Source organism: Sus scrofa, chromosome 2, assembly GCF_054392235.1.
Source record: "Sus scrofa isolate SSC_HxYL_T2T_F1_AM1 chromosome 2, Sscrofa_HxYL_maternal_Yorkshire_Landrace_v2.0, whole genome shotgun sequence".
Taxonomy (NCBI): domain Eukaryota; kingdom Metazoa; phylum Chordata; class Mammalia; order Artiodactyla; family Suidae; genus Sus; species Sus scrofa.
In genome coordinates, this window is record NC_139384.1 from 53,375,408 (window position 1) to 53,390,209 (window position 14,802).

Genomic DNA, 14,802 nt, shown 5'->3' on the forward strand with positions numbered 1-14,802 from the left:
TCTACAAATGGGAAAAGATGGAACTCACCTGTGGCTTCCCAGTCCAGCAGTGACCTTCCAGACTCTGGACCCCATCATCTCAGTATCATGAAGATCCTTTCTAAGGACCTGCCCTCAGCCCCATGGATGTGACCCTCTTTGAGGAGAATCATGCCTTTTGATGGCATGACTGGTCAGATCCCCTTGGGGACGCTGTGTGTTCTAGCTCCTGAAGCTGGGGAGGGGATAGTTGCAAGACCAGGACGATATGGACTGAGAGTCCCACTACTGCAAGAATGCACCTGCCACATCAGCCTTGCAGGTGACCTGGAACAGGAATGGCCAGTGTGTCAGTGAGCCTAGGATGCCATATATAAAGGAGAAGGATATTTTCAGTCCTTTTCTTTAAGCAAAGACTGAAATAAAGGATGTGATTTTTAAATCCCCCATGAAGTGAGTGCTTCCCATGCCCTCTGTCCCTGGTGCCACATTTCCTCAGTCCCACCAGTGCAGAGGAAGCATTTTCCAGGGAGGGACGGAGGGAGTGCAGGGGTTGGAGGGGGTTTATAATGAGTCTTCCTGCCCACAACCCACGCTTGCAATCAATCTCTGTGTTTTTGCAAAGTGCCCTTGCTGCTTTTCTTCCCTCTGTCTTTGTATATGATTATTCTCATAATAAGCCAGCCCATTTCCCTGATTTCTGTCTCCTGGTCACTGTCACTGTCATTCTGAGGACCAAACCTGCAAAGATGTACATTTGCTTCTGTCCTGTGACACCAAGGTAGGCTTCACATGTGCCCAAAGCCAGACTATGTGGTCACCATCCCTGCCTTAGGGAAAGTCCCCTGGGGGGTTGGAGTGAGGCAGCCCACTGTCCTCACTATCCTCCTCTGTCCCTATCAGTCTCATCATCCTGGGTCAGTACCAAGCTTAAGTGGGGTGATGGCAGTGTGGGAGGGGGGAGAAGCAGGGCTCCTGTTGCAGATGATGTGGAAGGTCCAGCTTTGGGTCCCAGCAATACAACTCAGCGCCCATTCTGCTGGGACCCCAGGAATTCCTAGGAATCCCCAGGAATATTTGCAAACTGCATCAGCTTGGACTTTCTGTGTGAGAGCCATCAAAAGCCTTACCCAAGAAAAGAACCTATCAAGAAAGGGAAAGAATTTATTGGTTGACCGTTGAGCAGTCCAGAGTAGAGACAGCTCAGTTCTGGCTGGCCAGAGTTTGTGGCATGTCATTACAACTTGTTTCTCTCCTCCCCTCACCCTGTCTGTCTATGCTGGCTTCCTCCATGCTCTGCATGAGGGCACTGTGGCTCTGGTCTTGTGGTCTCCTAAGTTCAAATCTAGCACATGTAACTTCCCTCTGTCTTCAGTACAAGCCCTGAATCAGCGACTCTGGGTCACATGCCCATTTCTGAACTGACTCGCTACCATACCAAGGACCCCCAGAGAGGACCAGGAGGTGTTATCAGAATTTGGGGAAATGGATGCCTAGTTCTCCAAATAAGAACCGCCAGTGGCACAGAACCTAGTCTCTGACTCTTTCCATCTATATGCATGTTTCCTGGCCATGCTCCTGTAGGCTCTGGGCCAGCAAAGCACAGGCACAGACCTTCCTCAGCTCCCCACAGTGATAGCAACACCCAGGGGTGTGTTAATAGGGCTCCACTGAAGGCCTGGGTCTGAGGGAAGGGACTGAGCACACACAGCAGTCTTTTCCAGAGGGCTTTTCCATCTGCAGGTCTCCTACCAGGGAATCCAGAATCATGTCTCCCTCTCCCCACTGAGGGCCACATTTCTGTTCTGTCAAGTCTGCTGACATGAAGACAACCTTTACACAAGGATACAAAGCCACATCCTGCTTGTCTCCATCCACCGTTCCAAAAGAACCTCGACCCCGTGTGGCCAAGTCCCAGTGCTGGGGTGTGAATATGTGCATTCCCCCAAATTCATGTTGAAATCCTAAGCCCCCCTGTGATGGTGATGTCGTTGGGAACCTCTGGGATGTGATGGGGTTCTGTGGGTGGATCCAAGGAGGGAGATAAGTGTCCTTAAAATACAGGCCCCAGGGAGTCCCAGCCTCTCTGTCATGTAAGAACCCAGCGAGAAGTCTGCTGCCTAAACCAGAAGAGAAAGGAGTGTGGGAGCAACCAGATGTTCATTTAAAAAAGAGAGAGAGAGAGAGAGAGAGAGAGAGAGAGAGAGAGAGAGAGAGAGAGAGAGAGAGATTGATCTAAACCTCATAACTTATGCAAAGTTAACTCACAATTAGTCATAGATCCAAATATAAAATATAAGATTTTAGAGTAAAACATAGGAGATGGAGTTCCCAGTGTGGCTCAGCAATAACGAACCTGACTAGTATCCATAAGGACTCGGGTTCGATCCCTGGCCTCATTCAGTGGGTTAAGGATCTGGCATTGCTGTGAGCTGTAATGTAGGTCACAGAGACAGTCCAGATCTGGCATTGCTGCAGCTCTGGCAGAGGCCTGGAGCTGCAGCTCTGATTTGACCCCTAGCCTGGGAACTCCATGTGCTGCAGGTGTGGTCCTAAAAATAAATAAATAAGTAAATAAATAAATAAAACATAGGAGAAAATCTTACTAACCTGGATTTAGGAAAGAAGTTCATAGATTTAACAGGAAAAGTAGAATCCATCAAAGGTAAATATATGTACTCTGATGTTCATAGAGCTGTCAGGAGGGATGGCTGGAGAGCAGTCTGCCAGCATCTGGTAGAATTGAAATGATACAGAGTCTTTGACCTAGAGTGTCCTCTCCTGGGAGTTAGGCCATCCCACAGAAAGCAGCATCTATCCCAGAGGATGCACAGAGCGGCTGGCACAGCTTTGCCTATGGTGGCAGAAACAGGGCCACATGGATGGCCACATGGAGAGTGCAGCCAGCACCCACCAGCAAAGCCCTGGCACCTGGCATCTCACAAGGCTGACCCCCAGCTCCAGGCACATCGAGGGGGTGGTGATGGAAGAGGTGGAGGGGAGGTTCCAAGAACATTGTGTAGTAAAGAGCAAGTTGTGGCCAGAGACCTCTGGTGTTCATGCAGGCAGAGAATAGCCAGCTCGTGTGGACCCATGCAGGGGCTGAGCATCTGTCAGGAAAGATAACATGCTTTTTGGCTGTGGTGCCATTGTGTGTGGAGGTTGGAGAAGGCACAGTGAGAGCCCACAAAGGGAAAAGAAGAGGCTGTGGCTTGAAAACCACATGAAAGGTGGGAGTTCCCATTGTGGCTCAGTGAGTTAAGAACCCTACTAATATCCATGAGGATGCAGGTTTGATCCCTGGCCTCACTCAGGAGAAGCTGTAAAAAAAAAAAAGAAAAGAAAAAGAAAAAGAAAAACAACAACAAAAAAACTCACGAAAAGAGATCCTGCAGGGTGCCATGACTTAAGAATGTGGCTCAGGTCACTGCAGAGGTGAGGGTTCTCTCTGCCCAGCATGGGCAATTCAAATTCAATCCCTGGCCTGGGAACATTCATATGCCCTGAAATAAATAGATTTAAATATATTTAAAAAATAAAGTAAAATAAAACTAGCTGAAAGATTACATTTCTTCATATCTGCACACTCACATGTTGGGGGGAGCACTTATAAAGGGCAGCGATGGAAAAGATGAGCCCCAGCCAGTGGAAGTGCTGCTCAGGTGCCCAATTGCAGCAGAGCACAGAGGGCACAAGGCTCTGGCTCTGAGGGTGCTTCAGGGGGATATGGGCAACGTGGGCCCTGCCCGCACCTCTTAGGTGGTCAGCCTTCTGGTGTGATGCCTTTTCTGCCTGCCAGGTGGGTTCAACTCCAACAAGGAGGACCTACCCTCTTCCCAAAGGCCCTGAAGGACTTTAAGATGAATGGTGAATTTTAGAGTAAAACCTATGTTTCCACTGCAAGTGGGTCTGAAAAGTCTGTTTCATTTAGACACAGGCATCCTGCATGGCAATGAGCACATAGTAGGTGCTTAATAAATGAAAGAAGTGACTGACACTTAGGGTGTCATGGTTTCCTGGGCACAGAGTGGCAGGGGGAACCCACAGGAAGGCCCGATGTGTCTGAGGATTCACAAGAGGCAGCACAGGACCCACTGGCAATGGGATGTGGGAATAGCCACCTGCACCACAAGGAAGGTCTGGAGGCTGGCCTGGAAGGCACTTTGGAAGTGCCCATGCAACCCTAGAGAAAAGCTGATTTTGTCTTCAGGTGCAAGTACTGCCTCAGACAGCCCTGGGCTCCGCAGCTTCCCCACAGCTGCAGGCAGATGCGAGTCCTGGCAAGGCCTGTTTGAGAGGGTGCAGGCTGTGGGAGGCTGGCTCTGCTCCTGGGCCTTGGGATTGAGGGCCTCCCAGAGGCAGCTCTTTTGCAGCCATCTAGGACCTCCAAACCCTTGGTTTCCTAAAGGCCCACATTGGAGATGCTACTTTTGTCAAGGAGGCTTTAAATAGAAAACTTGTCTTCAGCTCACAGCTCAGCCTATCCTACTTCTGCCTCAGAACTGCTGGCTTGGGTGCTGGGTCTCTGCTGTGGGTACTTGTTTTATAAATACAGGACTGGAAGGGTAAGTCATCCTTCCCATCTCTTCTGTTGTTTGAGGACATGGCCATGTGGTCAGCCCCGGAGGACCAGGAGTTCATGTTCCCAGGACTGCCTCCATGACCGGACACTGGGGCAACTGTTTGCCTGATGACTTGGTTTAAAGAAGTCTAGGAGTTCCTGTTGTGGCTCAGCAGGTTGCAAACCTGACTAGTATCCATGAGGATGTGGGATTGATTCCTGTCCTCACTCAGTGGGTTAAGGATCTGGAATTGCCATGAGCTGTGGTATAGGTCACAGATGTGGCTCAGCTCTGGCATTGCTGTGGCTGTGGTGTAGGCCAGCAATTGCAGCTCCCATTTGACCCCTAGCCTGGGAACAGCCATATGCCACATATATGTCCTAAAAAGAAAAGAAAATAATAAAATAAAATAAAATAAAATAAAATAAAATAAAATAAAATAAAATAAAATAAAATAAAATAAAATAAAATGAAATAAAATAAAATAAGGATGTCTAGAAGGCAGCCTTTAGAATCCAATCACCTCTTATTTCTCAGGTCACCATAATTCTGTGTCAATCAGTGGGAAGTTAAAATCAGTGAAGAGAAAAGTTGTAATGAGAAGAGAACCAATGCCTGTCAACAGTGTCATGTGTAAGCCAGAGGCAGTTGACACCGGTGGGCCCAGGATGCAGACCCCAAGTCCTGAGACAGGCCTGTGATAACACAGCCCTAGGGGTGACCTCCTGGATCCCGTGGTCTGGCCAAGGCCATGCTTGGAGCCCATGCTGCCAGGGAACTGGCCTTTCCCTGTAGCCCAGTTCTCTGGAGAGTGTTGCTGCTGCACTGGCTCTCGCCCTATGGCTGGTGACATATCAAAGGCTGGGCTGGACCACATCTGCTCCTTATTCCCACTTAGGGGCTGTTGGGAAGAGGCTTCTGCGAACAGTGTGTTGCCTTTTTGTGGTGAATGCCCAGCCATGGGGTGACTGGGTCATGTTTGATCTTTGAGAAGCAGGGTGGTGTGCATCTCACATGCCTGTTAGAGTAGTTGCTCTAAGTGTTTCTAACTCCCTGAGTTCTTCTTAGACCTGGGAACTATTTCTTGAGAGAGGAATCTTTGTTTCCAAATCTGTGTGCTTTTAAAACCATCAATGAGGAGTATTGAGGACACCACAGAGCAGTCACTGTGTTCTGGGTCTGAGATACCCAAGAGGGCACTGCCCACTAATATTATGTATTTTTGGCTATACATGAGGTTTTTTTTATTCTGTTTGTTTTTGTTTTTTGTCTTTTTAGGGCCACACCTGTGGCATATTGAAGTTTCCATGTTAGGAATCCAATCCTGCAGCCGCTGGACTACGTCACAGGTACAGTAACACCACATCTGAACCGCATCTGCAACATATGCCACAGCTTGTGGTAATGCAGGAATCTTCACCCAATGATTAAACCTGCATCCTCATGGATACTACTCAGGTTCTTAACCCACTAAGCTACAATGGGAACTCCCTACACATGTGTTTCTGAAATGATTTTTTTCTCTCTTTTTTTTGGCGGGGGGCACATCTGTAACATGCAGAAGTTCCTCAGCCAGGGATCAAACTCCTGCCACAGCAGCAACCTGAGTCACGGCAATGACAACATGGGATCCTTAACCAAACAAGATAACTCTGGCCTTAACTGCTTTTAGGTAGACCTTATGTCATTTCACTTAAAATCACTACTTTTAACTAGTAAGTGTGGCCCTTCTACAGTCATTTTAGTTACTGACTATGGGGGTTATTTTTACCATCTTACTTTACACTACGTTCACCTCACTCTGCTTTATTTTACTGTGATGTTATCATGGGATACTACCCTCTTGACTTTTATGTGCACAGAGCAGCACTGTTAGCCAAAGTCATCTCTAGAACTGATGCTTTCCAATCACACACATGTTTAAACTGATTTCATTCTGAGGCCTGTGCTCTGTGTCCAGGAGGCCACCCTGCCCACATGAACCTGGAAACAGTGGAAGTCAGTAGAATGTTTTAAATTGCTTCATGGTACCAAGTGAAGAGAAAACTAGAGCAGGGGTGTGGGAGCAAGGCCTCCTCAGATACTGCCCTGAGCAGAGTGGTGACATGGTGAGTGTGGTCAGTGGGTCTCCAGGCCAGTGTGGCTGCTGTGCTGGCGCCAAGCTACAAGTTAAAGGGCAAGAGCCCAAGGCAGAATGGGTGGATGAGCAGGATCAACCCCATGGCCATGGTCAACCCCAGTTCTCTTCTGTTTCCTTTACAGTGGGGATCTCAACTGACACCCCAGGGAGAGAGGCATTGAGCTGGCACTCCAGGGCCCCCCAAAACTCAAGCCCTGGGGATCTGATCAGCCATGGCACCTGGCTTACATGGGGAAGGACTTCCCTTGTATGGTCTCCATCTCTGAGCCCCACCAGCCAGGAGGGCAGATGATGGGTAGGGCTGTGGATTCCTGCCCTGCTGGTGAGTCCTGGACCAGTGCCCATGCCCCTCAGTACCCTCAGCACATCCCTAGGTGAGAGGGGGGGGACTGAGGAGCAGACACACCTGCTCCACCCCATGCTGTGTCTGACAGTAATGAGAAGCTTGTGTGCAGGTTGGGTCAGCTGGGTCCAGAGGAGGAGCCAGATGCCCACACACAGAGTGCATATGTGTGGTTACATGGATAAAGTGCACATGTGCTACTGTGGGAGGTGGTGCTAGAGGGGACACCTATACCAGGTGACTTTGCTGTAATCCAGGCCACCAGCATAAGAGGATGTGCATGGGCCCACCAGTGGCCTTATTCACATTGCTATTTTTTTTACTTTTTATTTTTCTGGGGGTGTCAGGTGTGAGATGTGGAAGTTCCCAGACTAGGGGTCGAATCAGAGGTGCAGCTGCCAGCCTATGCTACAACCACAGCCATGTCTGCAACCTACACAACAAAGTGCAGGAGTGCTGGATCCTTAACCCACTGAGCAGGACTAGGGATCAAATCTGCATCCTCGTGGATGTAGTGTTTGTTTCCACTGGAACACCAAGGTGGCTCTTCTTTAGGAGGTTCTTGGTATCAGGGAAGTTACAGAGGCCCCCCCCCCCAAACCCACCTCTCTCTGTAGGAATGTGACTATGTGCCCAGCCTGCTGACCTGACCCCAGGCCCAGGAAGGAATCCCTCAAGCCCATGACCACTGGTGTCTCCTGCCAGGTAAATTCCTCCATGCACGTACTTCTCCTTGAGTGGACGACGCAGATGAGCCCAAAGAAAACGTTGTGCCTGTTGCTTCATGGCCTACATGGGCTGCTACAAAGGTTCACGTGCAGAGTAACTAAGCATGAATAGCTAAAAAACGTGTAAAAACGTTAAAGTGGGAATGGCCATGGCAACTATGAAGACAAAGTTTACTACAGGCTACCATGTGAAGGAAAAGCCTTGCTAAGTCAGACAAAATCCCAGACGCCACTTCTGAAAAGGGACAGATTCAAACACATGGAAATCAAGTATGTGCATGGGGGGAAAACCCTCACTGAGGTCAAAGAAAATTTGAAACTGAAAAAACATTTGCACTTCTAAAGTCCTTAATGAGTGAAGAATTTCTACAAATCAACTTTTTAAAGACAAACAGATGGGAAATGATGTGACCTATAGGTCACAATACAAAGGGAGGAAAGATAAAATATGCCTATGGACCTCACTCCTAAGGGATATGCAGATGGAAAGCAAAAGCCATGGCAGCAGGCACCTCTTACCTCAGCAGTATTCAAGGTCCCAGCTGGGAAGGATGGTCTGAGGGTCAGGTGGTCTCAGAGAGTGCAGCTGGGGTCAGTGGGCACCACCAATACCCTGAGTTAAAACCACAGGCACAGGTGACTGACATCACCTCCACATGGGGGAAGAGCAGGGGACTGGGGCTCCCCTGAGGCTCCCGGGTATTTGCCAAATGGAAAGACCTGAGAGCTCAAAAATAAGGACCTTTAACAAAATCATGATGGATCCATAATACGCATGTTACACAGCCACTGACACTGGCCCCCAAGGTAATGATGAAGATCTGTAGTGGTGGTTTAAGTGCAAAAGCTCTGTGGTGCCCTATGGGCAGGAGCAGTGCACAACTGTGATACACATCTATCCAAGGAGTGCTGGACACCTGGGGAGGTGGGCTGAGGGGCAGTGGGACAAGACCAGGCCTCCCAGGGGAGGTCGGCTTGGCCACAGGACCCTCCCCTGAAAGCAAGAGCTTCCAGATAAAGGGCTCAGGGCTGATGCTGACCAATGAGATGGCCCCCACCCCCACCATGGGTGGAATGGCAATGACTCCACAGTTTTGACGCTGCCTGGCACCCAACCTGCTTTGTGTCTGAAGGCAGTTGGTAGCCCGAGTGGTCTCTGACCTGCTCTGTTCACTCATCTGTCATGTTCTGACCCCCCAAGCTCCTTATCCACCTTGTTACCATTTCTAGAAGAGAGACACACCTCCAACAGTGAGTGCACAGAAAGGTGAGTGAGACCTGCACACTCATCCCTAAAGGGCTCCTTGGGGACAGAGGCCACTTCAACCTGGGCTGTGGCTGAGCTGACACTAACACTGGAGCACTGAAGATAAGCCAGGGGTATGGGACCCTCAGGGACTGAGGGCTGCCATCCGAAGCCAAGGGGCCCAGGCTCATGAAGGAGGCCAAGGTCAGAGCTTAGACATTTGGAGTCGGGGAGGGGGGCAGGTGAGAAGAAAATGGATATGAGAAGAGATGTAAGTGAGAGGATGGAGCAGGAGGAGGTGGTGCAGGGGATAAGGAGAAAATTTGAACAGTGAAGATGCAGGACAAGAAGGATGATCAAGAGGAGGACCAGCACATAAAGGGGGGATAGGAGGGCAGGAGGCCCAGACCAGCCCAAGTTGGCTCCTTGGAGTTCAGTTTGGGGTCTCTGCAAATGTTGTACCCGATTGAGCCCCTAGTTTGATGCTCAGACCTGGGGAACCTCAAGGTACAAAATGAGACCTGGGTGGGAAATCACTGGCCTGATTCAAGACCAACCACAAGAGCTTAGGGTCCATATCAGTATCCTCCTGACACTGCTAACAAGCAGGAGGAGAGGAAGAGTGGAGGAACATTAGGGTTCAGGGACAGCTGGTTGTGAGGGTGAAGATGTCCAGGTCCATCCCATCCAGTATCCACCTGCCCCTGGTCACCCTCCCCTGAGTGGAGGGAGAAGCCTCCTCCAAAGAAAATCACATTTCAGTTAAAGGGTTCAGTGCTGCTCCTGTCCAATGGGATGGGCTCCAATGTGAGTGGAATGTCAGTGACCCCAGAGTTCTGTCTGTTGCCTAGCACCCACTCTGCTTCATGTGCCCAGGCAGTTGGAGGCCCTCTTGGTCACTGACCTACTCTGAAACTCACTCTCCTGCTCACCCTGCTCTGACCCATCTGATACACACACACACCTGGTTACCCTGTTAGCATTTTGAGAGGAGAGGACCACATCCAACAGCAAGAGTCAGAAAAGTGAGTGTGAGCTGTGCCCTTGACCCTTACCAACACCTCAAGGGCAGAGAGGGCACTGGTTGGTGCCTGGACCACTCAGGTCTGGGACTGAGGTGACAGGGACCTCCCGCACCAACCACTGAGCATGCAGCCCCCTCAGGATTCTGTGGGGTGTGGGCTGATGCCAGAGGGGCTTGAGTCCCTCTGAGGAGCCTAAGATGAGAGCACAGACCCATAGCCCAGAAAAGGAAGAAGGGAAGAAGCATGGAGGGGAGACAATGCAGGAGAAGGAGGATGTGGAGGAAGGAAGGTCTAGCTAGAGGAGAAATGGATGTAAGAAGAAAGGTGGATACAGGAAGATCGATTAAGCAGGAGGCGATTTAGGAGGAGTTAAAATGACAGGAGTGAGAGCAAGAAGAGTAATGATGAAAGGGTGGAGTGGAAAGATGGAGGAGGAGTAGATGAGGAGGAATACAAGGAAGAGGGGGAGAACTAAGCAGGACAATTTGGATGGAAGGAAGTGGTCAATGGAAGAGGAAGGAGAGACAGAGGAGGGCATGGAGGAGGATCAGTGGGTCCAGGATAATGCAGAGCCAGTGGCACTGGGATCCAGGTGGCGTCTCTGCAAAGGATGTACCTGAGCAAGCTCCAGCTTTGATGCTTGAACCCAGGGAACCTCAGGGAGTTATGTGAGGTCTGGGTGGGAAATCTCTGGGATGATTCAAGTCCATTGGCAAGGGATTAGGATCCACATTAGTATTGTCCTGGAAACCCTAATAGGGAGGGGGGAAGGAGGAGTGAAGGAAGGTCATGGTCAGGGGAACAAGTGTTCCTGAGGGTCCATGTGCCTGGATCAATTGCCTTCCTGGCTACAATTGGCCCAGTCACCTTCCCTGCCAGCTGACAGACCTGTCTCTGGAGAGGATGACCTCCTTGGTTATGGGTTAAGTGCTAACATTTACCTCTGACCTTGGTCCTATTTTGGGTGGAACGGCAGCGACCTCCAAGTTCCACCCTCTGCATGTCACCCTCTCTTCTTTGTGTCCCCAGAGAGTTGTGGTCTCCAACCTGCTTTGATGCTTGTCTGCCTTCCCTGCTCTGACCTGCGGACCTGAAACTGAGTCCCTTTATACAGCAAAGACCAGCTCTAACAGTGAGAGGTTAGAAAAGTGCGCAAGACCTGCACCACATACTGACTCTTGAGGACAGAGGCAACTGGGTGGGTTACTCAGTCCTGGTCTCAGTCAAGATGATGTCAAACCCAGCCCTGACCATGAGCCAGGTGCATGGAGCCCCTTGTGTCTCCAAGGGGTGAAGGTTGCTTCCCATGGTGCCTGATTCCATTTGAGGGGCTTGAGGCCAGAGATCAGAAACTGGCTCCAGGTGGGGAGCACAGGTGAAAAAGGATAGACAAAAAGAGTTTTCTGGAGGAGACACAGGAGGGGGATGAAGGGGAGGAAAGATGAATGGAGGGGAAGAGAAGGAAGGAAGGAGCAGGAGGAGAAGTGTAGCAGGAGGAGGAGAAAGGAAGCAGGGGAGATGGATAGATGGAGGGGGAGTAGGGGGTACAGGCCAGCCCAGAGTCAGATCTATGGGGTCTGGGTGGGGTCCCTGTAATCATTGTGCCCAATGAGCCCCTGGTTTGATGCTTGAATCTGGGGAATATCAGGGAACTGGTGAGGACTAGGTGGGAAATCATTGGCCTGATTCCAGTCCAACCACAAGGGCTTAATATCCACATCAGTATCCTCCTGCACTCTGACAAGCAATAAGAGAGGAGCAGTAAAGGAGGGTCAGGGTTGGAAGAGCTACTGGTAGTGAGAATCCAGGTGCCCATGTCCAGCTCAGCCACACTCCACCTGCTGCTGGTCACTCTGACCTTCATGATAGAAGACAGACACACCAAAGGAAAGTCATTCTTCATGTTAAGGATTCAGTGCTGCTCATGGCTAATGGGATGGGCTCCAATGTGGGTGGAATGGCAGTGATCCCAGAGTTCCACCCCCTGCCCTACACCCACCCTGCTCCATGTCCCCAAGCAGTTAGTAGTAGGCCCTTGTGGCTACTGACCTTCTCTGACATTTGCTTGCCTACTGGCCCTGCTCTGACCAAACTTATCCCCACACTCACCTGGTTACCTTGTAATCAATTTGAAAGGAGAGGCACATATCCAGCAGCAAGAATCAGAAAGGTGAGCATGATCTTCCCCCTTGACCCTTAGCAACACCTCAAGTACAGAGGCCACTCATGGGTGCCTGAACCACTCAGGTCTGGGGCTGAGGTGAAATGGACCTCCAGCACCAATCACTGAGTGTGCAACCCCCTCAAGGCTCCATGGGGTTCATGCTGCTACCAGACATGCCCAAATCCTTGTGAGGAGCCTGAGGTGAGAGTTCAGACCCCTGGCCCAGAAAAGGAAGAGGGGAAGGATGAAGGAGGGGAGAAGATGCAGGAGGAAGAGGAGGAGGATGTGGAAGATGGGGGCAAAGGAAGGTCTAGCCAGACCAGAGTTGGATGGAGGAAGGAGGAAGGAAGAGGTGAGTGAGGAGGAGTATAAAATACAGGAGGGTGAAGAAGTAAAGGAAAGATGGTTGGAGGCAGAGGGGAGGACACAGGAAGGAAGCAGAGAAGAGGGGAATGTTGAGGTTGATTGAAGAGAATGAAGGTTAAATGGAGAAGGGAGTGAAGGAGAAGCAGTGGGCCAGACTACCCAGAACCTCTGTATTGAGTTCAAAATTGTGTTGCTTAAAAGTTGTTCCTGACTGAGCCCCTGGTTTTATGCTGGGACCCAGGGAACCTCAGGGAGCTGGTTGAGGCCTAGGCAGGAAAACTCTGGCCTGATTCAAGTCCAATGACAAAAACTTAGTGTCCATATTGGTATACTCCTGGAAACCTCTAAGAGGTAAGGGGAGAGGAGGAGTGAGGAAGGTCAGGGTTGGGAGACCAAGTGTTCCTGAGGGTCCATGTGTCCATGTCCATCACAGGCCAGGCTACAGCTGCCCTGGTCACCTTCCCCTTCAGGGTGACATCCCAGCCCCTGGAGAGGATGACCTCCTTTTTTATGGGCTAAATGTTGACCCTGACCTCTGACATCAACACAATTGTGGGTGGAATGACAGTGAACTGGCAATTCTGCCTGCTTCATGACACCAACTCAGCTTTGTGTCCCTAGGCAGATAGAGGCCTTCGTGGTTGTTAACCTGCTCTGACAATTGCTCACCTGCCTGACCTGCTCTGACCCACCTGATCCCCACACCCACCTAGTTACTTTGTTACCATTTTGAGGAGAGAGGCCCACATCCAACAGCAAGATTCACAAAGGTGGGTTTGAGCTGCACCTTTACCCCCTACTGATTTATCAAGGACAGAGGACTGTGGTAGTTGCTTGGAGCACACGGGTCTGTGGTTGAGGTGACAAGGAACTTTGGCACCAAATCCTGATCATGCAGCCCCTTCCATGTTCCATGGGCTGCAGGCTGCTTCCAGAGGTTCCTGAATCCCTGTGAGGAGCCCAAGGCTAGAGTTCAGACTCTTGACCAGAAAAGGAAGAGGGGGAGGAGGAGGGACAGAAGAGGTTGCAGGAGGTGCAGGAGGGGAGGGGATGCAGGAGGAGGAGAGGCGGATGGAAAGGAAGGTCTAGCAAGAGGAAAGATGGATTCAGGAGAAAAGGTGGATGCAGCAGGATGGAGGGAGGAGGTGAATGGGGAGGAGAAGTAAGGACAGGAGTGAGAGGAAGAGGAGGAAACATGAATGGAGGTGAGGGGGAGGATGCAAGGAAATTGGATCAGGAAGAGCATGAAGACAGGAGGAGGAAGAGGAATAGATAGAGGAGAGGAGGAGAGGACTGAGCAGGAGGAGATGGAGGAGGAGAGGACTGAGCAGGAGGTGAGTGGAAGAGGATGAAGGACAGATAGAGGAGTGGGGAGTGGAAGCAGGGGATCCAGCCCAGCCCAGAGCAGGTGTTGGGAGCTGGGTGGGGTGTCTTAAATGGTGTACCTGAGTGAGCTCCTGGTTTGATGCTTGGGACAAAGTGAAATCTGGCAGCATGGTGAGGCCTTGGTGGCAAATCGCTGGCCTGAGTCAAGTCAAACTGCAAGGGCTTAGGGTCCACACCAGTACTTTCCTAGAAACCCTAATTGGGAGCAGAGAGGAGGAGTGAATGACCATTAGGGTTGGGGGACAAGAGTTAGTGAGGGTCCATATGCCCTTGTCCACCACCTGCCAGGTGACACATATCCATGTCACCTTCTCCTATGAATTACAGCCCTGTTCCTTGAGAGGATGACATCCTTGGTTATAGACTCAATGCTGACCCTAACCTCTGACCTTGGCCCTTGTGGGTGGGATGGAAACAGCCCTAGAGTTCCACCCACAACATAGCACCCTATCTGCTTCCATGTCCCCAGGCAGTTGTAGGCCCTCATGGTCACTGACCTGCTCTGACACTTGCCTGACCTCCTTCCTCTGATCCAGCAACCTAACTCCTGGTCTACTTATACAACAGAGACACAGCTCTGACAGCAAGAGGTCATAAAGGTGAGTGACACCTGCACTCTCACTGCATACTGACCCTTGGGGACAGAGGCACCTAGGTGGATGACTCCATCCTCCCTGGTCTCTGCCAAGGTGATGGTCAACCCAGCCTTGATAATGATCCAGGTGCATGCAGCCCCCTCATGGCTCTGAGGGTGTGGGCTGCTGCCCCCAGTGCCTGAGTCCATGTAAAGGGCCCTGTGTCAGATTTCAGACACTTGGCTTTCTGGGGGTGGGTTCAGGGGCTCATGGGGAAGTGGAATAGGG

General features: G+C 50.7%; 1 protein-coding gene across 8 annotated transcripts in view; it reads left to right on the top strand.

Annotated features, from left to right (window-relative positions):
* Positions 1–9,854: 9,854 nt before the first annotated feature.
* LOC146405393 (uncharacterized) overlaps positions 9,855–14,802 on the top strand; it is a 63,786-nt gene continuing 58,838 nt past the window's right edge. For 4 of the 8 annotated variants that reach the window (XR_014839202.1, XR_014839204.1, XR_014839205.1 and 1 more), the window contains exons 1-4: positions 9,855–10,023; positions 11,053–11,162; positions 13,175–13,323; positions 14,409–14,538. The gene's annotated coding sequence lies outside the window, so the exon portion shown is untranslated. The remainder of the gene's footprint in view (positions 10,024–11,052; positions 11,163–13,174; positions 13,324–14,408; positions 14,539–14,802) is intronic. The other 4 variants (XR_014839203.1, XM_085015235.1, XR_014839201.1 and 1 more) reach the window with 2 other exon arrangements.